Raw genomic sequence first — 25,749 nt, 5'->3', positions numbered from 1 at the left:
TAGCCAAAATGACAGCTAATTCACAAAGAGTAAACCCAGTGATCTAAAAAAGGAGCAGAGAAGCACAAATTAATGAAAATAAGAATGAGAGTTTATATTCATCAGCTTGGCAAAATTGAAAGCCTGGAAGTGTCAGGTGCTGCTTTAGCTATTTGGAAAATGATTTTTTTGGGGGGGTACTGGGGATTGAACTTAGGTCCTTGTGCTTGTGAGGCAGGCAGTGGAATGGAAAATGATTTATATCTGGTAATGTTGAGGAAAATTCACTTGATAACCTTGTGATGCTACTTTTTGGCAAAGGGCCTGAAGAAACTCTTTGGACAAGTATACAAAGAGATGTGTATATTTCACCTTTGTTTTAAATAAAGATGGTAAAACAACCCAAAAGCTCAAATATCTATTATTGTGAGTACCCATGTAATGGGACGTTATAGAGCAGTGAAAGTAATTTTTGGAGCTGTGAATCAAAAGGAACTTTTTGGGTATAATATTGAGCAAAAAGAATTATAGAAGGACACACATAGTGGACCTACCACCTTTAACTTAAAAAAAAAACACATCATAATACTTTTTTCATCTAGAAATACAACGTAGTCAAATATAAAAAATAACCAGGGATTCTAAACACTGTATTCAGGGTAGTGATTACAACTGGCTGAAGGGAAAGTGCTCGAAGAGGAGTAGCAGCACCATCACCTGTATTTTGTTAAACTTGAAAAGTACATTCTAACATTTTTAAGGAAAGGAAATTTAATTGGTAGTTTTTGTTTATTAACAAAGGAACTGACTACCCAGGTCTCTGTTATCCTTTAAACTTTTCCTTCATCTGAACTATTTAAAAATAAACGTGTTGCCAGGCGTGGTGGTGCATGCCTGTAATCCCAGCACTCAGGAGGCTCAGGCAGAAGGATCGCTGCAAGTTCGAGACCAGCCTGGGCTACATAGTGAGTTCCAGAGCAGTCTGAACTACATAGTGAGACCCTGTCTCAAAAAACAAACAAACAAACAAAAAAAAAACACATAAAAAACAAAACCCAAAACTTTGTAATTTCTGGGTAGTGCTGTTAATCCTGCTGGGAGATTTTGAATATGTTATTCAAATTCTCAATATTAAACTTCTAAAGACTTATTTTGTTTAATCCACAGCACATACTTTTTGATGATTTGTTGTAGAGAAACCTGTTGGCCCACTTAATAAAATAACAAGTTTGCCAGTAGAAGGTGAGTTCTGTAGCCTGACCTGGGTGCCAGCTCTCTCAGGCGCTCCCTGGTTTCCCACTTGCCTTGTCTGTTGGTGTCTCCATTCTGGCTCATCACTGAATTCCCGACTTTCCACTTCCCTCTTAGCATGGCCAATACTTTTCCTTTTGGAAAAGGGGTGAAGTTTTCCCTGGGAACCTCAACAGGTCCACCCTGTTAGAATTCGATAAAATCTCCACAAAGGAACAAGGCATCACAAACTGGAAGGCTGATAGAGTGGTGTTTTATTTAATAAACCAATGGGCAAAAGCTATTACTGTGACCCTTCATCCATGGCAAACTAAAGACTAGGCCAAAACAATAGTGCAGACAGCTGTGGGAACCCTGACTGGATGGGAGAAGAGTGGTCATTAAGGTTCCTCGCCCAAGCTCAGCAACTGGATACCTGTCAAATGACTAATGCGGTGATACCTCAATTTGGCCTTGCTTTTTCCATCTCAATTTGGAATTTGGATTTAATAGATGATTAAGTCTTCTCTGTGAGCTACTGTGTCTTAAGAATTATAGAAGGACACACATAGTGGACCTACCACCTTTAACTTAAAAAAAAAACACATCATAATACTTTTTTCATCTAGAAATACAACGTAGTCAAATATAAAAAATAACCAGGGATTCTAAACACTGTATTCAGGGTAGTGATTACAACTGGCTGAAGGGAAAGTGCTCGAAGAGGAGTAGCAGCACCATCACCTGTATTTTGTTAAACTTGAAAAGTACATTCTAACATTTTTAAGGAAAGGAAATTTAATTGGTAGTTTTTGTTTATTAACAAAGGAACTGACTACCCAGGTCTCTGTTATCCTTTAAACTTTTCCTTCATCTGAACTATTTAAAAATAAACGTGTTGCCAGGCGTGGTGGTGCATGCCTGTAATCCCAGCACTCAGGAGGCTCAGGCAGAAGGATCGCTGCAAGTTCGAGACCAGCCTGGGCTACATAGTGAGTTCCAGAGCAGTCTGAACTACATAGTGAGACCCTGTCTCAAAAAACAAACAAACAAACAAAAAAAAAACACATAAAAAACAAAACCCAAAACTTTGTAATTTCTGGGTAGTGCTGTTAATCCTGCTGGGAGATTTTGAATATGTTATTCAAATTCTCAATATTAAACTTCTAAAGACTTATTTTGTTTAATCCACAGCACATACTTTTTGATGATTTGTTGTAGAGAAACCTGTTGGCCCACTTAATAAAATAACAAGTTTGCCAGTAGAAGGTGAGTTCTGTAGCCTGACCTGGGTGCCAGCTCTCTCAGGCGCTCCCTGGTTTCCCACTTGCCTTGTCTGTTGGTGTCTCCATTCTGGCTCATCACTGAATTCCCGACTTTCCACTTCCCTCTTAGCATGGCCAATACTTTTCCTTTTGGAAAAGGGGTGAAGTTTTCCCTGGGAACCTCAACAGGTCCACCCTGTTAGAATTCGATAAAATCTCCACAAAGGAACAAGGCATCACAAACTGGAAGGCTGATAGAGTGGTGTTTTATTTAATAAACCAATGGGCAAAAGCTATTACTGTGACCCTTCATCCATGGCAAACTAAAGACTAGGCCAAAACAATAGTGCAGACAGCTGTGGGAACCCTGACTGGATGGGAGAAGAGTGGTCATTAAGGTTCCTCGCCCAAGCTCAGCAACTGGATACCTGTCAAATGACTAATGCGGTGATACCTCAATTTGGCCTTGCTTTTTCCATCTCAATTTGGAATTTGGATTTAATAGATGATTAAGTCTTCTCTGTGAGCTACTGTGTCTGCAGCTGGACTGTCGTCTGCACTCAGTTCTAAACACTGGGGTAGGTTTTTGTGGTCACAGTGGAATTGGCCAAGGTGGGTTTGGGCCAGTGCAACTGAGCAGCTACTGCCTATTTTGTAAAAGATCTAGGATGAAGAAGAGTCCACCCAGCATTTCCCCATTAGTCACTTTTGCAGGTGATTCTCACAAGGTAGCACAATAGTAGCAAATTTTTTTTTTTTGGTGCCGGTGATCGAACTCGATCGGTCCCTTGCACTCATGAGGCAGGCAGCGGAACCACTGAGCCAAATCCCCAGCTCCTAAAATTTTTTCATCTCTAGACCACATTTTCGGGGTTTACCAGCCTTATTGCCTGAAGTAATCATTCATGACTTCTCTAGCTGCTGTAAATACAGTCACAAATTCTCATGCAAATACCCTCTTGAAAAGGACATTCTCTGAGTAAAGATAATGTAAGTTATTTGGAGGAAGAGCGATAAATATGCTTAGCCTTAGCATTTGTTTTCATTTTGATTTTTAAATTAGTATTTGGGCTTTTTCTTTTTGGAGTTTCAAAATCTTATTTGGCTCTATGGTATGGTGGGAGTTGCAAAGGATCATTTTTGCACCAATAAGGGTTTAAACCAACCAGATAGTGAGCCAAATTATCTAGGGCATTTTGGCTAAGGGAATCATAGGGCTTTCTTTGAATTTTAGGAATGAGGTACTTTTCTTTGAGTTTTAGGAAGCCTGTTGCATTCTTTGTATTTACCCAACAGTACCAGACAAACTGTAATATAAACGTGAGGTTCTCATTTGAAATTTATGTTTTTTTATATAACGCCTTCTTTCCACATGCCTGGCTTTTTTGTTTTGCTTTTAAACTAAGCTTGTTGAGACTGAATATAAGGTCAGCTGGGGATTTTGAGTTGTCTTCTTGTCCTAGATTTAAACTCATCTTCCAGACTTTGGTGCATCTTGCTAATGGTTGTTAGAGTGGAAAGACATAGGGGTGGGTGAGGACTATTGACACAGTTCATACTGTTTCCACTTCCTATTTATTTTCTAATGTTCTATCTATATGTAAATAGACTGCACAACTTTGAGAGTTATTTTATTTTATTTTTGAGACAGGGTCTCGCTATGCATTCAGGCTGGGCTTGAACTCACTGTGTAGCCGAGGCTGGCCTCAAACTCATAGTGATCCTCCTGCCTCAGCCTCCCTAGGATTGCAGATGTCCATCACCATGCCCAGTGAGCTTTTTCTTTTTAAGAGTTTCAAGGTAGAAAAATCAAGCAATCTGCAAGCCCCAGGGAGGCAGAAATCTACTCTAGTCTGAGCAGCTTTCCAGCTATCAGAAAAAGGCTGTCATATACTCCTGTGACAGTTAGGGACCACCAAGGTGGGACAGAAAGCTGGGATGGCAAAATAAACCCCCAGGAGCAGTAAAGCATCACTCTTTTCTTGCATGATGTATTTTTCTGCCCATGTGCTCTTTTTTAACATACTCATTGTGAGGCCCTGACCAAACCGCAGAAGTAGAATGTTTGCATGAAATGAGAAATTGTTACCAGGGGAAAAAAAAAATCTAAGTAAGCCCTTTAGCTTCATTTGCTCATTTGATTTTTTTTTTTTTGTACCAGGGACCGAACTTGGGACCTTGTGCTTATGAGGCAGGCAGTGGAACCACTGAGCTAAATCCCTGGCTCTTCATTTGCTCATTATAGACTTAAAATTCACTGATTTTTGAGGCCATACAGCTTAAAATTCACTAATTTTGAAGGTCATACAGCTGGGCTACATATTACTAATTTCCCACCAGCCTTGCTGCAGATAACACCTCCATTGCATGGGTTATGATAATGGTTGCTTGGGTTTCTTCCTAAGGACCTAAAACCACTTTTGCTGAAATACTGACTCCTGACATTTGCCTGTGGATGGTTTGGCATTTTTGTCTTCATATTGTGTCTGTCCTACCTGCTGTCTTAAACCTCGGGTCAGATTCTATCACTTCTGTACACAGATGTGTTGATCACTTAGAAATGTTTTGTCCAAGACTATAATGCAAGATTAATTTAGCTAATTGCCCATTGGCACAGTTATGTGTTTTCCTTCCTCTCTCCCCTCTTTCCTATCTTTGTGCTCCTTCAGCAGAGGCAGCAACCCAAGGACCCAAGGTCCTTGGCCCTGTCATAAGGCCCAAACCCACAAAGCTGGGATTTCTTTTTTGGTACTGGGATTGAACTCTGGACCTTATGCTTTCAAAGCAGGTGGTGGAACCACTGAGCTAAATCCCTGGCTCTGCTGGGATGTTTTGTGGAGGCTAATGATGGCAGCAACATAAAAATTAAAAAATACCACAGCCTGTAGGAAAAGTTGACTATGACCACTTGGTAGGCCAAGTCCATCACAAGAGTAACATCTTTTGGAACCACGCCCCTGGCTGATGGGAATTCCTGGGCTTTAATTCACACTAGAAAATTAATAAAGACCTGCTGCTCACTTTGTTCTGAGAATAACTTAGTCCCTCTCTTGACCATTCATTGCTGACTCCTTTCAGTGAGGCGTTTAATTCTCTTTAGGAAACTCAAGTGTTCCATTCACAACTGAGATTCCATGGAAAGTGGAAGTGGTTTTATCTTAACTTCTATGGACTGTTTAACCTCCAGGGTCATCAAGGTGATAGTGTTGCTTTTGTGATAAATGAATGATTCCACATGAGCCGAGGTAGATATGTGAAAGGAGAGGGATTGTGACAGTAATGGGACTTACATAGGACCTTGTGCTTTTTGAAAACATTGGCATCATTCTTCATTTGTACCCTCTGAAGAAATGTTGCAGAAGAGAATGACATCTAATAACACGATTATCATTGGCCAGTTATTTACAAAGTGTCAGTTATTATGCTACACTATTGATTCACACTGTTATTTTCATTTGTACTTATATGTGCTTTTGCATACATTTTATAACTATTCTACCGGATCAGTGCTGTTACTACCCCTGCTTTACAGCTGAGGAAACCAATGCTGCAATAAATCAAGTAACTTAGTGCTCTCTTCGGCAGCACATATAATAATAAATCTAGTAATTTGATCAAGGATGTAGTTTATAAGTGGCAAGGCTGGGATTCAAACCTAAGCTTGCCATCTGCAGAGTCCAGTATTTAACCATCAGTCTACATTATATCTCCATAGAAATAAGGGTAGCTCAGTCGGGTGGCAAAGGTCAGTAATCCCAGCACTCTGGGAAGGTCTGAGGCAGGAGAATTGTAAGTTCAAGTCCAGCTCTTCATAGACTTAGCGAGACCTTGTCTAAAAAAATAAAAATAAAAATAAATAAATGGTAAAGGGCTACCCAGGTCAGAGCCAGTGAGTTCTTTGTTTCTTTTCACATTTTTGTTGTGAGATATATCATCATATACACAGATAATGCATAGACTCACCCGTAGTTTTTGTTGAGTCACGCAAAATGGCCAGTATTTGCTGATTTTGACACCAATGGTAACTTCATGATTTAACAAATTTGTCTTACTTTGATGAAATTATTCATTCATACTTAATGAACCTACTTAAATCATTATTTTGTAGTTTAACGATCTACCTTAAAGTTAAAGCACACCCTGATAGAGCCAGCCCTCAGCTTGAAGGATGGAGCATTTCTGTGTGTGTCTTCCCATCTCATGCTCCTTCTTCCCCTCTCCTGATAACCCTGTGCTGACTTTCATGTTATTTCTTTTCTTTCTTGTTTAACAACTGTGTTGGCAACTCTAAAGAATATAGCTAATTTTTTTTGTTTATGTCTTTATATAAGTGGATCATGTGGCATATGTTCTTTATGATTTATTTTCTTCATTCGAGATTGTGAAATTGATCCAGACTGATGTGTTGTTTTTGACCGCTCGCCCGCTTGCAGAACAGGGCTCAGGGGGCCCGGACTGGGAGAGCAAGGCTCAGAATCACCAGGTAGACTGCGCCACTTCTGCTTTATTCAGGAAATGCACAAGTTTATATAGGGTAAGGCGGGGATGGAGCCAGGGTGGCACTATTGGATCGCTATTGGATAGGGTAAGGCAGGGGTGGAGTCAGGGTGGAGTCGGGATATTTGGCACCTGGTTATTGGCTGCATGTTAGTTTTTGGATTAGGGATTTAGGGGGTGAGGCAAATGGAGTCAGAACTTTAGAGGTTTTTGAGAGGAACAGTTTGTCTGTCTAAGGTCAGATCTCTACACACCCGAGGGGGAGGATTATTCCAGCCCTATTAGCCCTCAGAGTTTTCTCTGGAGAGATGGGTGCGGTGCTGCTGACTCAGCCAGACATTAGTCTGATCTTCACTGATGTTTATGGCTGTAGTTTGTGTTGTGTAAGATCCCACTGTATGGATAAACCACACTGTACTGTGGAAGAGCATTCCAGTTGTTTTCCGCTTTTTTTTTTTTTAGCTAATTAGCACAACTCTTCTGTGGACATTCTTGCATATATCTCTTGAAGCACACAGCAGGAATCCTTCCAAATTTAGGGTATATACTTATGGATAGAGTTACTACAGAGTGAAAAAAAAGGCTAAACTATACCAAATTATTTGTACCCTAAAGGTAGAACTTATACTTAGTTTTCTTTGCTCCAAGTCCTCCTTTGTAGTTTGTATTATCAGAATTTAATATTTTTGTCATCTGGGGTGTGTAATGGCATTTAACTGTGTTTTAATTTGTCTTTCTCAGATTATTAAAGAGGTCGAGCATTTTTTTCATGTCTCAATTGATCAGTTGGATTTCTCTTTTGCCCTTTGGGAAATGCCTGTTCATGTGTTTGCCTGTTTTACCCCTACATTCCCCCTCCAGGAATTCTTTATATGTTTCTGGATATTAGTGCTTTGTCAGTTATATGTGTTGTAAACATCTGTTCCCAGTTTGTGGCTTGGCTTTTCACTTTCGTTATAGTTCATTAGGTGAACAGATTTTTGAAAACTTTTGAAACCTTTTTTTTTTTTCCTCTTTTTAAAATTTATTTGTTTTAAAGGAAAATATTTATTGGTACATTTTAGATATGCACAGTGTTCATCATAGGGAATTTGTACCTGTAAATGATCTCTTGTTTCCTTTTTATTTTCTATCCTCCCTCTTCAACCCTGAAAAACTTGATATATGAGAACGGCTAGTAGGTTTTTTTGTTTTGCTTTGTTTTGTTTTTTGATACTGGGGATCAAACTCAGGACTTTGAGCTTGCAAGGCAGGTGGTGGTACCACTGAACTAAATCCCTGGCCCTGGCCAGTGTTTTTTATGTCTTTTGCTAAGTCATGATCATGAATATTTTCTTCTATACTGTCTTATAAAATCGCTGTATTTTTGCCTCTCATATTTATATCTTTAATAGGCCTGGAACTGAGTTTTGTATATGGTGTCTGGTAGTAGAAAAGGAAGTCCAGTTGTTCTAATGTGATTTCTTATTATTTTTTAAATCCATCTTTTCCCTGCAGATATGCACTGCCACCCTGTTACATGTTAGTCTTCCATTGCTTTTTCCAGGATAAGTAATCTGTGTCCCGTGTTCCAATGTGAGAACAGTGGAATTATCAACTTTGTTTACCTATTCTCTCTTCTTCCCCGTTTACTGTTTCCATATGGTTATTTACAGATGTAATGTCATAAAAACACTTCAGCATAGTCAGTATCAAGCATTTAACTTCCTTGAGTTGGTTTGAGGCAGACTGCCACATTCATAATTACTTGTAAGTTCCCCTGGATACCATGTCCCATCTACTTACTACCTTGTCCTAAATCATGCAAGTCAGAGCTGAGTGCTTGGTAATGGTTGTAAATAGCAGACTCTCAGGCTTTGATACTTTGGGGATGAAAAGGGGGTAATTCAAGTCACCAAGCGAAGAATTTGGGCAGAGGAGAAGCACCTGTACACTGTACACTGAAACAAGACAATCTGGGTCTTTTCTTTGTTATTTGCTGTATGACTCTGGACAGACCTTGGTTTTCTTATATGTTGGACTACGTGAATGCCAATGTCTCTTTCACTTCCAAAATCCAAATGAGACTGTTACCTTTGTTCTGTATCACTATAGGTTTTTAAAGATCTTTCATTATTTTGTTGTTTTGTTTTTATGTTTTTCTTGTTTCTCTTATCGTGTCTGTTCTGGGTAATTGTTTAGTAAACATCTGAAATCTTTCTGATTTGGGAAACAAAACACTGATGTACCTAGGGAGGAGTTGGAAAGACGCCCTCTGACATGGTGAGAGTGAGTGGGAAGTGTGTAAGAAAGTGTGAAGGCCCATGCCTCTGCTTTCTGAGTCACTGTGGAGCCCTGACTAAATACGCACCTCATTGACTGTGCTCCTTTCATTTGCAAATGAAGGTACCAGTTGCCACCTCACTTACTTGATTAACTTGTTGGGAAGATCAAATGAAATATAGTATGTAGAAACACTGAAGTATTTAAAAATAGAGCCATTTTAGAGGCATGCACTGGGTGTGTATGCTGATCCTGCCAAAAAGTATCACGAGCTGCCAGCTTCGGGGACCTCAGGCCCAGAACTTCAACAGAGACAGTGCAGGACTGTCCACAAGAGCCTGGAGCAGAGCGCAAGAGCCTTATTCCTGTTCTTACCCTTCACTGTGACCCGGGACAAATTCTCAGGAGCTTTTTTATTTGTAAAATGAGGCATGGGTAATGTAAACCAGACAATTGTTACTTCTAAAAATCCTGTGATTCTGTACTATTGGGCAGACCTATTCCTTTTTTTTTCCCCTCCTGAGTAGACTGATTGTAAGGGTGTACTGAGATGTGCATAAAAGGACCTTGAAAACTTAAGGGGCTGTACAGATGTGGTGTGTGGTCATTACCATCGCCTCTGCCTCCCATCTCCACATTTGAATGAGTTTCACAGCCGGCTGCATAATTTGCGATGTTTATTGCAAGATGAAAACGGGGCTCCTTGTTATAAGAAATTTCAAAGCAGATATGGTTATGCCTGTATCCCAGCTGTGGAAGAACCTGGGGCAGAAGGGTAGACTGAGTCCAGGAGTTAGGAGGCCTCCCTGGGCAACACAGCCAGAGTCTGGTCCCTCATTTAAACACCACCCCCCTAGGAGGGTAAGAGAAGAGCATTAAAACAAATGAGAGACCCTGGGTGATCATATAAGCGATAAGCCTGTGATTCGAGCCCTGGTGATTTTTGCTTCCAGGCTGTAATTTCTCAGGCACCCAGTGCTCTCTGGTGGTTTATAGGATTATGAGCTCTCCTCCAGTCTTTTCGCTCATTCAGTACAATATATATGAGCCAACCATGCATTTATTGGGTTGATATTCAAGATGTAAGTAATCTTAGTTTTCCTTTCCATTTTAATTACCCAGGAGTTGCTTTGGTATATGATGCTGATGGGTCCTCTTTCCTTGACTGACATCAAGATTTTCCCTCAGATGGTTTTAAGCAGTCTCTGAACACAAGCGGGAATCGGCGTCACCTAACTTCTTACTCTCTTGGCCCTCATCTTCTACCCAGATGTGTTCCTAGCCGTCCTCCACTCCGTTTGACTTCTCTTCCACTTTAAACTCACAGGCTTCTATTACTGACCTCAGCTTTCTGTTTGAACTTCTAGGGTTTACGAATAATGTCTTTGAGACCTTTGCAGCTGCTTTCCTTCCAAATGAATGTAATTCTCAGTCCCAGAGATTGGCACGCCCGCTCCCAGAACAGAATTACTGTTAACTTTTTACAAATTTTTAAGAATGATGGAGTTGGGACATTTTTTTTTTTTTGACGTTATGGAGCTGAGAGTTTGGGCATGTGTGTTGTTACCCAAGTAAAGCTTCAGCACTTGAGAGTGAGGAGCAACTGTGATGAATATACCCAACCGAGGAAGACATGGGTTGTTAAATAAGGTGGCCATGTTCTCATCACTGAGTTGTAGAACTAGGCTGCGTGATTACCCATGAGATGTGTTGCAGAGGTACGTGAACACTGACCTAGATGAACTCAGGCATTGTCCAACACTGAAAATTGGTGATGCTGTATTAGCACATCAATCCTCATGTTAAACTGTTGCCTTTTGCTTTTCTGAAAGCCTCTCAAACTGAAAAGGAGCATAAGGGATATTTCTGAGGAGATGGAAAGATTGAAAATTAGACCGTGGTAATGGTTATATGACTCCATAAATTTGCTAAAGATCATTGAAATGGATACTTAAGATAGATGCATTTTATGGTATTACATTCTACCTCAATGGATCTGTTTTAAGACCGATCATAACTGGCACATTTTAAAGCAACATATTTAATGTTGATGTTTAAAGTAATTGAGAGTCTTTCAAGAGATTAGATATTCAAGTAAGAAATTAAGGACTGAAAAATGATCTAGAACATATTCAAGTGATGCAAGCTTGAGAAAGGGATGTGAATCACCACTGATGCTGCTGCGTTGTTCTTTTAAAACATATTGATTCATTTAGTAAAATTCACACTTTCCAGTATATAGTTTCACGGGTTTTCACAAATGCATACAGTCATATGACCACCCTCATATCAAGATTCAGCACAGTCTCTCCACCCAGAACAGTTCCCTCGTGCTGTCTATTTGTAGTGAACCCTTCTCCCTAACCACAGACTCCGGCAATCACTGGTCAATTCTTTGCCCCCATAATTTTGCCTCTTCAAAGATATCGTAAGGATTTTTCAAACTTAACATACAATGTTATAATTTTTTAATTATAAAAGTAACGGTTATTTGGGATTGTGGGGATTTCTCTGCTGGCAGCTGCTCAGATTGGGAAGAACAGAGCGGTCACAGACAGGATGAGTTTGGTCTGATTTCAGTCACACCCATAGAGTCACAGGCAGTTAGTACTGAAAGGGTAGTCAGAGTCATTTAGCAAACATCCCAACCATAAATGTGAAGAAATCAAGATACAGAAGAGAAGAGTGAGTTCCAAAGGTGCATAACTAGTGGTCGAGCCACTCTGGCACTGAATTTCCCAAATGTCAAATTCAGTGTGTTCATGATTACTATAGATCATAAGTTTTTACTGTCCGTTCTGAGTTCTAGCACAAATTCTGCTCTGTGTGTTTCCTCTGCCACATCCCTGATGGCTGATGATCCTAATAAAATTTGATATGGATCAGTGGCGCTTGCAAAGAATGGTCTTGGATTATCATCTCATTAAGTTATTATTCCTAACTCTTTGCACCATGAAACCACACCTCTTTCATCTCTTTTTTATTAATTTGATGAGAGTTCATTCTACTCAGAATAAAGTGCCCAAAGAAAATGTACAATCCAGAATTGTTTATTGAGTTGAGGGTTCTTTTGCCTAATTCCGATAGAAATCATGAATTGGCAAAATGTAGCTTTTCTAGCAGCCCTGATGTCAGTGGTCAACATCAATTAATGCTGGGTGCGGTTGGTTGACTCTGCTGGGTGCTGGTTTCTGCCACTGCCAGCTGCCTCCATTCAATGCCAGCTTGTGCGGGATGCTCTCAATTGACTGCTGGTTACTGATGTCTCTCACTGATCTTCATTGATTGCTGGTCTCTAGATCTCTTCAGAGCTAACAGACCCTAGTGTTTATTGTTCTCTCTTTCATTTAAAGCAACTCCTCTGTCCACACTACTCAGTATAACCTGAGTAGATTACAGGACATTCTGAGCCCACGTTACCTGAGAAATGAATTCTGAGCAGATTTACAGGACCAGAGGAGCAAGGCTTTATTTTAACAGGATCTGTGAGGCATCTGTGTGGGTGGGTGGGGGTCATTACACCAAAGAGAGCCCTCCTAGACTAACCAAAGAAGTGAGGGGAGGGCTACATATAGTGGCAGTTGTAGGCCAGTGATTGATACAAATTTGGGCCTGTTGCTTGGTCCAAGTACAGGCCTATGGTCAAGGTGATCCAAGTGCAGGCCTGTATCTGGTCTAAATTGGTGCAGGGCTCACAGCACAGCCTCAACTGTAGCATTCAAAGAAACCTCTGGGAAACTGAGGCTGTTTGATTGACAGCCTTTGCATCTCTATGAAAAATGGCAGGTGAAAACTGGGGAATCTTCAGGTGCTTATCACTGTATAATGGGGTGCAGGCGGAGATTGGAAATATTAATAATGGGCCCAGATTCCTCCCTGATCTCTCCCATGTTAGAGGTGGTTTCACCACCCCTTCTCTGTTGAAGTGGAGGGCATGGGGAAAGGGTGCCTTGACTGAAGGCTGAGCTGGACCTCCTGTAAAAGCAGCCTAGAGAGTTGTCATTAAGTAACCCAGAAGATATGGAGGCAAGATGTCCCACTCCATCTTTGGAGTGGATCAAGTGAGAGTGAAGGGAAGTGAAGTGAAGCGCTTAGCCAAATTATACACCCCTTTCCCTCCCCACTCCATTGTTTGGTCCCCTTCCCATATGGGAAAGAGATATCTCACCATTTCCTATTATCTATGTTTTATTTTACTTTTTATTTATATTTTGGTTTTCTCACATAAGAATAAGCCATGCAATATTTATGCTTGGATGTCTGATTTATTTTACTTAACATTATGGTCTCAAGGTGCATCTGTTTTCCTCTGATTGACTCAAGATTATCCTTCTTTATGGCAGAATGGTCCAATGCTGTGTATAAATTTCACCTTTATTAAAGTCCGTTCATCTATTGATGGACATATAGGATGCTTCCAAGGTTTAGCTCTTGTGAATTGAACTGCTATAAGCATGAGTATGCATGGATCACTGTAATATGATGTCTTTAACTCTTTCAGGAATTTTTTGTTAAAGTTTTTTGAGGAATCTACATACTTATTTACATAATAATTGTACTAGTTTACATTCCTACCAGCAATGAAAAAGGGCTCCTTTCTCCTCTGCAGGCTTGCCAGCATTTGTTGAAATCTGATTTCTTGATGCTTCTTTCTGGAGTAAGATATAATCTTGGTGTTTTAATTTGCATTTCTGTAATGGTCAGAGGTGTTGAACATTTTTTGTTGTACAGTATTTGTTGGCTATTTGTATTCTTCTGAGAAATGTCTGTTCATTTCAGTTACCCATTTTTTGGATTGACTTTTATTTTGGGTGGTTTAGTTTTTGGAGTTCTTCATATATTTGTAGATATTAGTCTTGTCTGAGAAATATCTGGAAAAAAAATTTTTGTTCATTCCATTGGTTGTTTCCTTTGCTGTGCAGAAGCTTTTTAATTTGATAAGATCCCATTTGTTGATTCTTGGTGTTATCTCTTATGCAATTGGGAATTCTGTTCAGAAAGTCTTTGCCTACATCTATGTCTTCAACAATTTTACCTGTTTTACCTTCAGCAGATTATGTTTCCATTTTAATATTTAAGTCCTTGATCCATTTTGATTTTAGTTTAGTGTATGGCAAGAGATATTGTTCTAGGCTCAGTCTGCTGCATGTGGACAGCCAATTTTCCCAGCACCAGTTGTTAAAGAAGCTATCTTTCCTTCAGTGCCAGTTTTTGGCCCCTTTTCAAAGATCAAGCAGCTGTGCTTGAAGTTGTTTCTATATCCTCTATTCTATTCTGTTGATTCACATATTGTTTTTGTGCCAGTATCAAGCTGTATTTTTTTTTTAATGTTGCTGTAGCTTTGTAGTGTAACTAGAAGTCCAGAATTGTGATTTCTCCTGATTTTCTCTTATTGCCCAGGATTGCTTTTGCTATTCTAGGTTTCTTCTGGTTCCATATGAATTTTAAGATTGTTTCTCTAGTTCTGTGAGGAATGCTCTTGGTATTTTCAAGTATTTTTATTTTTATTTTATTTTTTTTGGTACCGGGATCGAATTTGGGACCTTGTGCTTGCAAGGCAGGAGGTGGCACCACTGAGCTAAATCCCCAGCCTTTTTTCAAGTATTTTTAAAAGGTGTAATGGTCAACAGACCCTTGAAGATTATTTGAGGTGCTTCTGAGGCATCCTTAGCCATCTCCAGAGTCCCCACCTTGAGTACTTCAGTAGTAGGTAAAGGAAAGGGCTGGAAGGTATCTGTGCCATGTCCTGTAATTAAGCCTTGTGTTATCATTTGCATTCTTCCCGAAGAGCTTCCTGTAATATTTTTTTATAGTGCTATAATGCTTGTAATGAATTATCTCAGCTTTTGTATATACGAAAAATTCTGTATGTCACTTTTGTTTTTGAAGGGATTTTCACTGAATCTAGACTTTTAGTTTCTCTGGCTACTTAGAAAAATTTTTTTCTAAATCACTGGTTTTAAGCAATTTGATTATTATGTTCCTTGACATAGTTTTCTTAAAATTCTTTTAGTTAGGATTTATTGAGCTTCTTAGTTCTGTGGGTTTATAGTTTCATCAAATTTGGAAAATATTATTATTGTTGTTATTATTTTTACACCTTCTTCCTTGGATATCAATAACATGTATATCATTTAGTTTAAAGTTGTGCAGGTCAATGGTTTTTGGTTATTTTGTCTTTTCTCTAATTTTTGATGGTTTCTCTTGCTATGTTTTTAAGTTCATTAATCTTTTTCTTATGTAGTATTTAATTAGCTCTTAATTTAGTCTAGTACTTTTTTGTAGCTATTATATTACTTTTTATCTCTAGAAATTCAGTTTGGGCCCATTTTATATCTTCCCTTTTTCTCCTTAAAATGATCATATCTTCTTCTACCTTCTCATATGTACAGAACATAGTTGTAGTAGCTGTTTTGTCTTTTTCAACTAATTTTGTCATCTGTGTAATTTTTGTTTCTCTTAATTTGCTTTTGTCCTCATTGTGGTTCATGTTTTCCTACTTTGCATATGATATGTTTTCTTGGTTACTGGATGTTGTAAATTTTAGATTATTGGAATTTTTTGTATTTCTTTAAATAATTTTGAGTATCATGTAGAGCTAATTTGGAGGTTGCTTAATATTTTGAAGTTGTTTTTAAGCTTTGCTGGTTAAGATTAGAGCTAGAATTCTTTTTTGTTTTTTATTTATTTATTTTTTTGGTACCGGGGATTGAACTTGGGTCCTTGTGCTTGCGAGGCAGGTGGCAGAACCACTAAGCTAAATCCCCGGCCCAGAATTCTTAATTTGTATATATCTGAATGTGTATCTGGAATCTCTTAATTTCAGCCTTGAGAACTTTAAAAATATTTCAGTCATGTCTTTTAGTCATGAGCTCTTTTATTTTTTTTAAAAAAGTATTTTGCCTTCTTTTCTGAAAGATATTTTCTCTGGACAGAATTCCAGATTCAATCTTGTGTTTTGTTTTTCTTTTAACACTTTAAAGATATTTTTCTTCTGGTTTGCAATTTTATTTAACTAAAATTCTGTAATCATTTTTCTCTTTCTTCCTTTTATCACTGGTTTTTGACACTTTGGTTACATTACTTTTTTTGGTTTATTTCATGTTTATTTATTTATCTCTTTTTTGAGGTACTGAGCATTGAACTCAGGGCCTTGTGCTTGCGAGGCAGATCCAGTGCCGCAGCACGTTTTTCTTTTTGGGGTGCACTGAGTGTCTTGGGTTTCTCTCTGTGTTTAAAGTTTTATCAAATCTGGAGTATTTTGACTATCATATCTTCCCTCTCTCTGGGTCTATGATTATATTGCTTTACAGTGCCACACTTTGCTGAAGTACTTAGTATTTTTCCATATTCATAACTTAGATGGTTTATATTGAACAGTTCCAAGTTTGCTGGTCACCTTTGCTGCACCTGCTAAGCCCAGCCAGTGAATCATCACTTTTGTGTACTTTTTTTTTTTTTTTTTTGGTACTGGGGATTGAACTCGGGTCCTTGAACTTGCAAGGCAGGCCACTGAACCGCTGAGCTAAATCCCCAACCCTGTGTACTTTTTTTAATTGGATAGAATTATTTACTTCTTAAGTGGAGAATTTTACCAGGTAATGTGTATCCTCTACTTCTTTTCCAATTGAATTATTTCATTAAGTTTATTGGTACATTTTAGGCATACAATACAGTTACATCATCATTGTGATCTTGTACCTTTACATGATATATTTTGGTTCTTATTTTTTCCCTATTTCCCCGGCCCTCCCTTCAAACCCTCCACCCATCCCTACATACAATGAGTGTTACAATTTTTTCATTTTCTCATATTCTTTCTAGGATTAGAGGTACCATTTGACCCAGCTATTTCCCTGCTGGGTATCTTCGCAAAAGAATGAAAAGAACCATATGTGCACCCATGTTCATAGTGGCACAGTTTGTAACAGATAAAGCTTGGAAACAGACAATTTGCCCATCAACTAGAGACTGGATAAAGAAGATGTGTGTGCATGTGTGTGTGTGTGCGTGCGTGTATGTGTGTTTAATAAAACTATTCAGCCATAGAGAATGAGAAACTAGACACATTTATAGCTAAATGGATGCACATTGAGGCCACACTCCTAAGTGAAATAAATAGGACACATGTGTAAATACTGAGTAGTTTCTCTGGTGTGATAAACTAAAAGTGTAAATCAGGATCAAAATGTATAATTGATAATGTGAAATAGGAAGAAAAAGTCTAAAGGGCTGGGGAAGTGGGAGAGGTAGGGGAAAAGAACAGAAGGGAAAGGAAAAAATATCAGATAGTGTACTTTTCAACTCTACAACTTCCATGTGGCTTTATTCTGGATCTTTCATTTCTTTCCACATGAGGATATTGAAGACAGAAGTGGGAGATGTAAAAAAGAACGAAATGCAACTTCTTCCTTAAAAAGGCGTAATTAAAAAAACAAAACAAAACTGAGGGGCTGGGAATTTAGCTCAGCGGTTCGGTGGCTCGTCTTGCAAGCGCAAGGACCGGAGTTCAATCCCTGGTACCAAAAAAAACAAAACAAAACAAAAAAACCCCCAAAAAAACAAAAACCAAAAAAAACTGAGACAGCCACAAAAGTATACTGCTCAGATCTTTTGTTTTGGGAAGACTAATTGATTGAGGACTCCAGAAGCAGATGTATGAATCCACCATTGTGTTTGCACTGAAGCCACACTTTTAAGGGCTGCTCCTCACAAGTGAGACTATGTGATATGAATACTAAGATAGGCCTTTTCTTGCAAGTTGCAGACTCCTCTTATGGGTGACTTTGGCTTGAAGACTCCCCATCAGCCTGTCTGAAACTTTCTTAAGGTGGCACAGCAATCTGAGACTCTACTGTTTAATCCTTCTTTTCTTTTTTTGCCTGGGGGTCAGATATGCATCATTCTCCAAAGAGACTCCCTGCCTTCTTTAGCTCTGTCTCCTTTTTCCCTCCTTGGCCTCTTCCCCAGTACATCTTTGGCATCCATCCCTCAAAAACCTAAACTAAAATACTTATTGCTATTATTTTATTTTTCATTTCTAGTCAGTACAAGATTTCATTTAAATAAAAGGTCTTACACCTAGAAGTTTTTTTTTTTTTTTTTTTTTTTTTTTAATTACCAGGGATTGAACTTGGGTCCTTGCGCTTATGAGGAAGGCGGCAGAACCACTGAGTTAAATCCCCAACTCAAATCTATAAGGATTTTTGAAGACTGATGATCTCTTTTTCATCATTTTAGGTCTGAAGCTCAGAGATCCCTTTTGAATACTGAGTTGACAAGTCTAAACCAATCTATATTTCATGATAGTTAAGTCATAAAGGCTTGCAATTTTTTAAACCAAAATTGAAGAGACCCATATTATTGTGACATGACTATTGGTTTCTTTTCAGTCCTAGAAAACTTTTGCAACCTGATTAGCTGGTTTAGGTTGGCTCATTTACATAGGTCTTCTAACTCTAAGTGGTTAAGGAAACTTAAGTAGTTTACCTGACCAATTATGAAAAAAAATTTAAAGGAATGAATGTCTGGATTGAATTCCTTCTCTCATAGGCAACAAATGACTAAAAAATTTCAGAAATTGAACTGTCTTTAGGAAAATACCCTGATAAAACTTTCACAGTAAAAGATGTGATCTGGGAACACAGATCTTGGAAACTCGTTTGTGTTAGTTGGCATTCCAAATGGCCAAAAGTGCCGGAGATAAACAACTCAAGGAAAGATTTATTTTGGTCCAGTGTTTCAGAGGGGTTGGCATATGATTAACTCGTTCCATTGTTGTGGGCCTGAAGTGAGGCAGAATCATGGCAGCAGGGCATGGTGGAGGAAAGTTGCTTATCTCATCGCAGCCAGGAAGCAGAAAGAGAGAGAAAGAGCCAGACAGAAAAAGGGTTATGGACAAGATATATCCTTCAAAACCACATTCCCAGTCCCTTATTTCTTTCAATTGGGCCCCACCTCCTGTTTCCATCACCTTCTATAATGTCATCTAATTGTGATCTTCACAATGGACTGATCCAGTGATAGTTAGAACCCTTATAATCCAGTTGCCTTCTGAAAGCCCCACTTGTGAACTCATGAGATGTTTGGGGGACACTTTAAATTTTAAGCCCTAACATCAACATAGGTGGCTGGCTTTTTTGAACCTAGGAGGAAACGGGAGGGATGTGAAAGGTAAAGTGGTGACTCTGTTAAGAGGGTATAAAATTAGAGAGCTGTGTTGAATGAAAATTCCTAGAGGTAGAACGGGAAAAGGGCCTGTAAGGTTAGAAATGGCCAACAGTTAAATGGAAGGTTTTTGCTGTTTTAATTAGGTTCCATACATTTGAAAATGACACAAACCCAGTTCAAAGAAGCTTAAATAAAAAATGGATTTTAGCAATTCAAAATTTGGAAAGATTCCAGGACAGTTGGCAGCACCTAAGAAAGAGGATAGGAACCAGAGCTGCAGAAGCTGGAAAGAGAAACTTAAATTAACATTGCCAAATCTTTTTCTCTCTCTTGCTTCCTTCCTTTCTCCCTCCTTTTTTTTTTCCATGTTCCTCATATCCGCTTAGCTCTGCCTTTCTTTCAGTGTTGACTTTGTTCTTTCCTGCTATAGATAGGACTTTGCCATGGGTAGGAGATATGGTTGCTGGCAGGCTCAGCTCAATAATCATAGAAAGAGAGCTTTCTTTTTCTTTTCTCTTATTTTTGGGCCCAGTATCTATATATAATAGCTCTAAGACCCCGCTCTAATTGATCCTGCTTGGACTACATGTCCATTTTTTGGACCATCGTTAAAACCAGAAAACAGAGCACTACGTCCTATATAAGTCACGGATTTCAATTTTTTTCCCCGTGAGGGATGGACTCATTACAAGTATGGGGGTAGAAATACTTGCTGGGAAGATAAAATAATAATTGCAACTTTGTGTTGCTTCAGTGTTAATCAGTTCCTCTTCAAAAAACCTTGGAATAATCAGAATATTCTATCTTTGTGTAAAGTGGGTGAGAATTACAGTAAGAATCTTGGGTTTTGTGTAAGTTGAAGGTAGATAAGAAAGAAGAGGGAAACACACAGGAGCTCAATGTTCTATCCACCAAACTAACTGATCAGAATGTGGAGTCAGAAGTGTCCAGGATAGCTGTGTAGTGAAAGAGGGTGTCGAATCGCCTGGTGTTGAATCGCCAGAGGGTGTAGAATGGAGTCAGAGCATGGAATAGAGCACTTGTACAACTGCAGTCTCCTTCTCCCATGGGCCCCAGCTCAGGTCTGTCAAAGATACCTCTGAAGGGAACTTTTCACTCTGATTCCTGTGATGTGGGTGGTGATCCTCCACATCTATGCCTGATCTTGGCCAAAAGTCCAAGAGGTGATTGCCGCTGCGTAGCTGACTAGCTGGCTGTAAGTACAGCTCTCGGGGCCAGGTTTCTCACAGTTGGCCATAGGGGACCTCTGTGGAGCGGTGAGGTTTCCAACAGTCTGTGGGCCAACTCTGTCTGGGAAAGCTCAGGTCTATTCTCGGGAAACATCCCTGGATTCCTGTCCCGCACTCTGCAAATGAACATCCTCTTTCTTTCTCTGCCCTTGGTCCTCAGACACGAACATCTGTCCACAGCCTCTCCTCACATTCCATCGTACTGCAAACTCTGGAGGACATGTGCCACTCTAATGACCTTTTACATACTGTCTTTTGAAGCCTGCCCAACTGTCTCGGGTGAGGGGAAAGTCCCTTTCCCCCACAGGGGAAGAAGAGTCGAACAATATGAGAATGCTTAGCCTCTAATGTTTTGTTTGTGTTTCTGGGGATTCAGCTCAAAGTAAACAAAGAAGAATCCCATTTTAAATGTTTTTCATAAATCCATTATCTCACTTAATCATTTAGATATATTGGTTCCATTTTACAGTTGGGAAATTGGGGCTTCAAATGGCTTGTTCAAGGTCACATGGATAGTAAGTGGCAGGAACAGAATCTGAAACCAGATCGTTCTGATTTCAAAATGTGTGGTATTTTGCTGCATTAAAGCTGTGAATGGATTGTCACGGAGGCCTGGAATATTTGATCTATGTTCTGAGTTGGCTCGAGGAGTCTTGTTCAAGGATGGTGCTTCTGACTCACTATTGTGCTCCTAGTTCATTCACTTCTGTGCCTGAGTTTCCTTTTATGTAAGTCATGGAACATAATAATAATAATAATAATAATAATAATAATAATAATAATACGTGTTTTTTTTTAGTTGCTTCCCAAGAGAACCGAGTTGGTGATGAGATTTGGGGTGGGTGGGTCTGAAAAAATTGGTAGTACTACAATTTATTGAACAACTGCTCTTATGTGTCAGACAGGCTCTGTGATAGGTTTTTTTACATATACTAATTTATTCAGGGTTAGTAAAAAACATTCAGCAACTGGTACGGCACCGTCACTGACCGGCAGGCTGGTGCTGGCCATCAACACTTGAGCTGGGCCAATGTGGACTGTGAGGTTGGGGTACAGGTGAGGCTGAGCAACTCACACAGGGTGAAAAAGCCAGTGAAGAAGGGCTGGGCTTGCTCTCAGAGCTGTCCCAAAACCAAGTTCATTCTTTTCCCAGCTACTTGACCTCTTCAGAAGAAAGGAGTCACACAAAGCCTAGATAGTAGTATTCTCAGAAGAAGGCACTCTGATGTTATTTGGATGAGGGTAAACGATGCTAAGAGGTTTCATTTTTATGATTCCCCTTTCAAAGGAATTCTATTTTGTTCCTTTCTCTTATATGCCCTCATACCACTGAAGTTCAGTTACGAGTTTCAAAACCTGGTGCTCAAAGCCTTACTGCCTTACTCTTTCTTGTGATAGGTAGTCCAACCAAGAGACATTCAAAGTACTGAAAGTAACTCCAGGAAAGGGAAGCAAGGGAGGAGGAAAGGAGGAGGGATGATCATGAGGGTAGGAAAATGGACGGGGGGAAGAGAGAAAGAGAGGGAGAAAGGTGGGGGGGAGGGAAAGGGAGAGAGAGAGGGAGGGAAAGAGAATTCAGAGCAGTGTTGAGTTTGGAGCTTGTATCTGCACGTTTAATCAGACAGGCTACTGAGGTTGGAAAGTTTGCAAATCTAGCAGTCATTTCTGGCTTCCAACATCAAAGGCTTTGGAGCCTTAGCACACTCACCCAATGCTAGCCTGGGCTGTGACAATCACAACTAGAGAGGAGGTAGGATTGAAAGGTAGACTCAACAATCACTTGTGGAAAAACCCGAGAACAAACAGGAAGAATTACAAAGGAAATGACTCATGCATGATGGAAGGGGGCGCTCCCTTCACCTCTCTATCCCCTCACAGAGAAGAGTTTCCAGTAACTTTGTTTGCTTTTGGGAGTTTTCCTTTAATAATAATGCGAACCTCCTAAATCCCTTCTCTGAGGGAGACTCACTTTTCCGCACACTTTGCTGCCCTCTTCCTTTAGTGGGACTTCTCACAAAGCATCTCAATACTGAATGCTGTGCTCAGGATTTACTACTGCAGAAAACAGTAGATGAGTGAAAGATCTGTCAGTGTATTACTTAGAAAACCAGGACGGCCATTCTGTTTACAACATGTAGATTTTGCCATTAGGTATCGGTAAAATTTATCAGAAAAGCAGAAGGCTCTGGGGGCTTAGACAAGCTCCTCAATAAACCCCTTCTGTTCAGGCCTATGTCCCAGAGCCTGTTTTGAGAGGAAGCTACAGTTATCCTAAGAGTTTAAATTGAATATCAGGTGTGTTTTAGTTTTTCCCTGGGGTTCGAGAAGTTGGTGTGGGGGTAAACATTTAATGCTACTTTTCCAATAAACACAACAATAAACGCAACTGAGCTCTGATTGTTGGCATTTGCCTATTTCTCTGGTAGCATTTGCACAAGTTACTGATTGTATAGCATTTCCACTCCTATATAGTGTTTTCACCATACAGGTACAGCGGGTGTAAAAACCGTAGGAGTGAGAATGAGTACCAAACAGAGTGATGCACGTAGGAGGCTGAAGCAAGATTTGGAGTTTGAGGCCAGGCTGAGCTACCTAGTGAATTCAAGGGCATCCTGGACCATGTGGCAAGACCCTGACTAAACAAAAACATGTCATAATGAGAGTGGGCTCCCAAGCAGTGCGCATGTCCCAGGCTAGGGAAAATGATATCCAGTAAGGAAGTCCCTTGGCTGACCAAGGGACTTGGAGGAGAGTGACTTAAATCAATTTTAATGTGTTTCTTGTTCTGCATGTGTTAGATTCCTGACCGTATCATTTATCTCTAAGTGAAAGTGGGACAGACACATGCTTGTGCTCTTGGTTCTTTGGGGAGCAGAATTCAGGCTTGTGATGAGGTAGCACTGGGAGAACTCACCTGGAGGAAGGTGCAATGACAATGGGAACAGGAAGTTCTGTAAGAGCAGCAAAGTGAGGGAGAGGTCACAACAGCTGTACATAAGCACCACTCCCTGCCCTTGCATCAAGCAATCTTCAGAATTGGAGATTTCCAACTGAATATGGGGAGGGACTGGATGGGCTTTATCTAAATGTTGAGGGAAGGGGGACCTCAGAAGGCTAAAAGACCTAGATGTATTGCTTTAAATATTTAAGAAAGATTACGTATTAGAAATGATTTAGAGCTGGGGATTTAGCTCAGTTGTTCTGCCACCTGCCTCACAAGCACACGGACCCAAGTTTGATCCCTGATACAAATAAAAAAAAAGAAGAAGGTTTAAATAAATAAGAACCATGCAGAGATAAACTTTATTTCCAGTAAATACTGGATAAATAAAATGATGAGTTGTTCTAAGTTAAGGGGGTCACTTTTCCATTCCCATTCCTCTTTCGGTAGTAGGAATGGCCTGGTGATTCGTGCATGGAGCAAGTCCCCAAAGTTATGTCAATAAACTATTACAGAAATTGCCCCCAGACTTTGAAAAACTTTAAAGAACGAGGAATTAATTAAGTTGCTGAAATGGTTACCATCTTGCTTTTGTCCTGAAGTAGCTGTTGGTCTTTCGGTCATCTTTCAGAGTCGACTAACTCTTAATCTATATAGACTCCATGGAAATTGTATTCTTGGAATTCAGCATATATGAAACAGCAGATTAGAATGTACTGGGCTATCAGTAGTAGATTCTATGCCAAAAGAATTAATTATTGCTCTTCTAATAGCATAGGAAACTACAGTATAGGGAAAACCCAATAAGGTCTAGCAATTAACAGTTATCATGACAAACATGGTTCATCAAGAATGGTGAAATAATGGCCTATTTAAGAAGGAAGGTATTAATATTGTAGACAGATTTTTATGAAAATATTTTCAACAAAAAGTTACTTGAGGTAAATTGCAGTTATCTGAACACACACACACACACACACACACACGCACACAGAGTTTTTTTTTCCTTATGAGTGCTGCTGGGAAAGTGGACATTTACTATCTAATTTTTACATTTGAATTCTAAAAAACTAATTGTAACCACTTTCCTTATTTGTCAGATTTATTTGAACATTAATAAGAAGTCTGAATTTTACCTCTAACTACACTTTTCCACTTAATGCTCTATTTTCACTCACTCTCAGTGTATTTACAAGACTAAATTCTTCCAAAGTAACTTCTTGTTTGTACTGTTGAGTCTCTAGACTTGTGTCACAATCACCAAGCATGAGGCCTTGAATTCATCCTTGAATAACTTTACCATTCCCCTATACAGTCAGTTCTGGAGTTTTGTCAGTGTTCCCTTTGCTGCTCTGTCCTTCCATTTTTTTCTAATTTCCTGGTTTTTCCTCTGTGGTTTCCTGTTTCTCCTCCTTTAGAACCGGGCAATTAGCATTTTATCTTCAGTGACCATTCTAGATTTCTGACATAAATAGAATCATATAGTAGTTCTCTTTTTGTGTTATTTGGTTTTTTTTTGTGACAATTGAGTGGATTATTCCACTCAGGATAATGTCTCAAGTTTATCCATGCTGTAGTGTGTGTCAGGAGTTTTGTTATTTAGGCTGAATATCTACCGAGTTTCTAATTTCATGAATTACATGCTTAATCTCTGAAAATTAAATTTTATAAAATCTTGCTTTTTACTTTATATTTTAATATCTTTAAACAGAAATATTTTATCTTCTATTTCATATTGCCTATGTACTATTTTATCTTATTTATTTTTTGGTACTGGAGATTGAACTCAGGAACTTGAGCTTGAGAGGCAGCCAGTGGAACCACTGAGCTAAATCCCCAGCCTTTATGTAATATTTAAAATTCTTGGAGGCTTTACATTTTAAAAATGTATTGCATTTTAAAATATGTAGTATAGCTATTAGTTCCTGTACTTTATTAGTTTTTCCTATAATCTCCTATCCTAGTAGAAGGACAAACAGGTTTTCAAATTTATTTATTTATTTTATTTTTCCCGTGAGACTCCCTGGTGGCCTGGACTTTGGGTCTTTCCTTTCTGAGTATGTGTGAGTGAGTTCAAAAGAATATGATGGGGCCAGGGATTTAGCTCAGCGGTTTGGTGGCCTGCCTCGCAAGTGCAAGGACCCGTTCGATCCCC

Source organism: Fukomys damarensis, unplaced genomic scaffold, assembly GCF_012274545.1.
Source record: "Fukomys damarensis isolate Sample0158 unplaced genomic scaffold, DMR_v1.0_HiC HiC_scaffold_19, whole genome shotgun sequence".
In the NCBI taxonomy this organism is placed as follows: domain Eukaryota; kingdom Metazoa; phylum Chordata; class Mammalia; order Rodentia; family Bathyergidae; genus Fukomys; species Fukomys damarensis.
The sequence above is the reverse complement of the archived record's forward strand: the minus strand, read 5'-3'. Positions refer to the sequence as shown.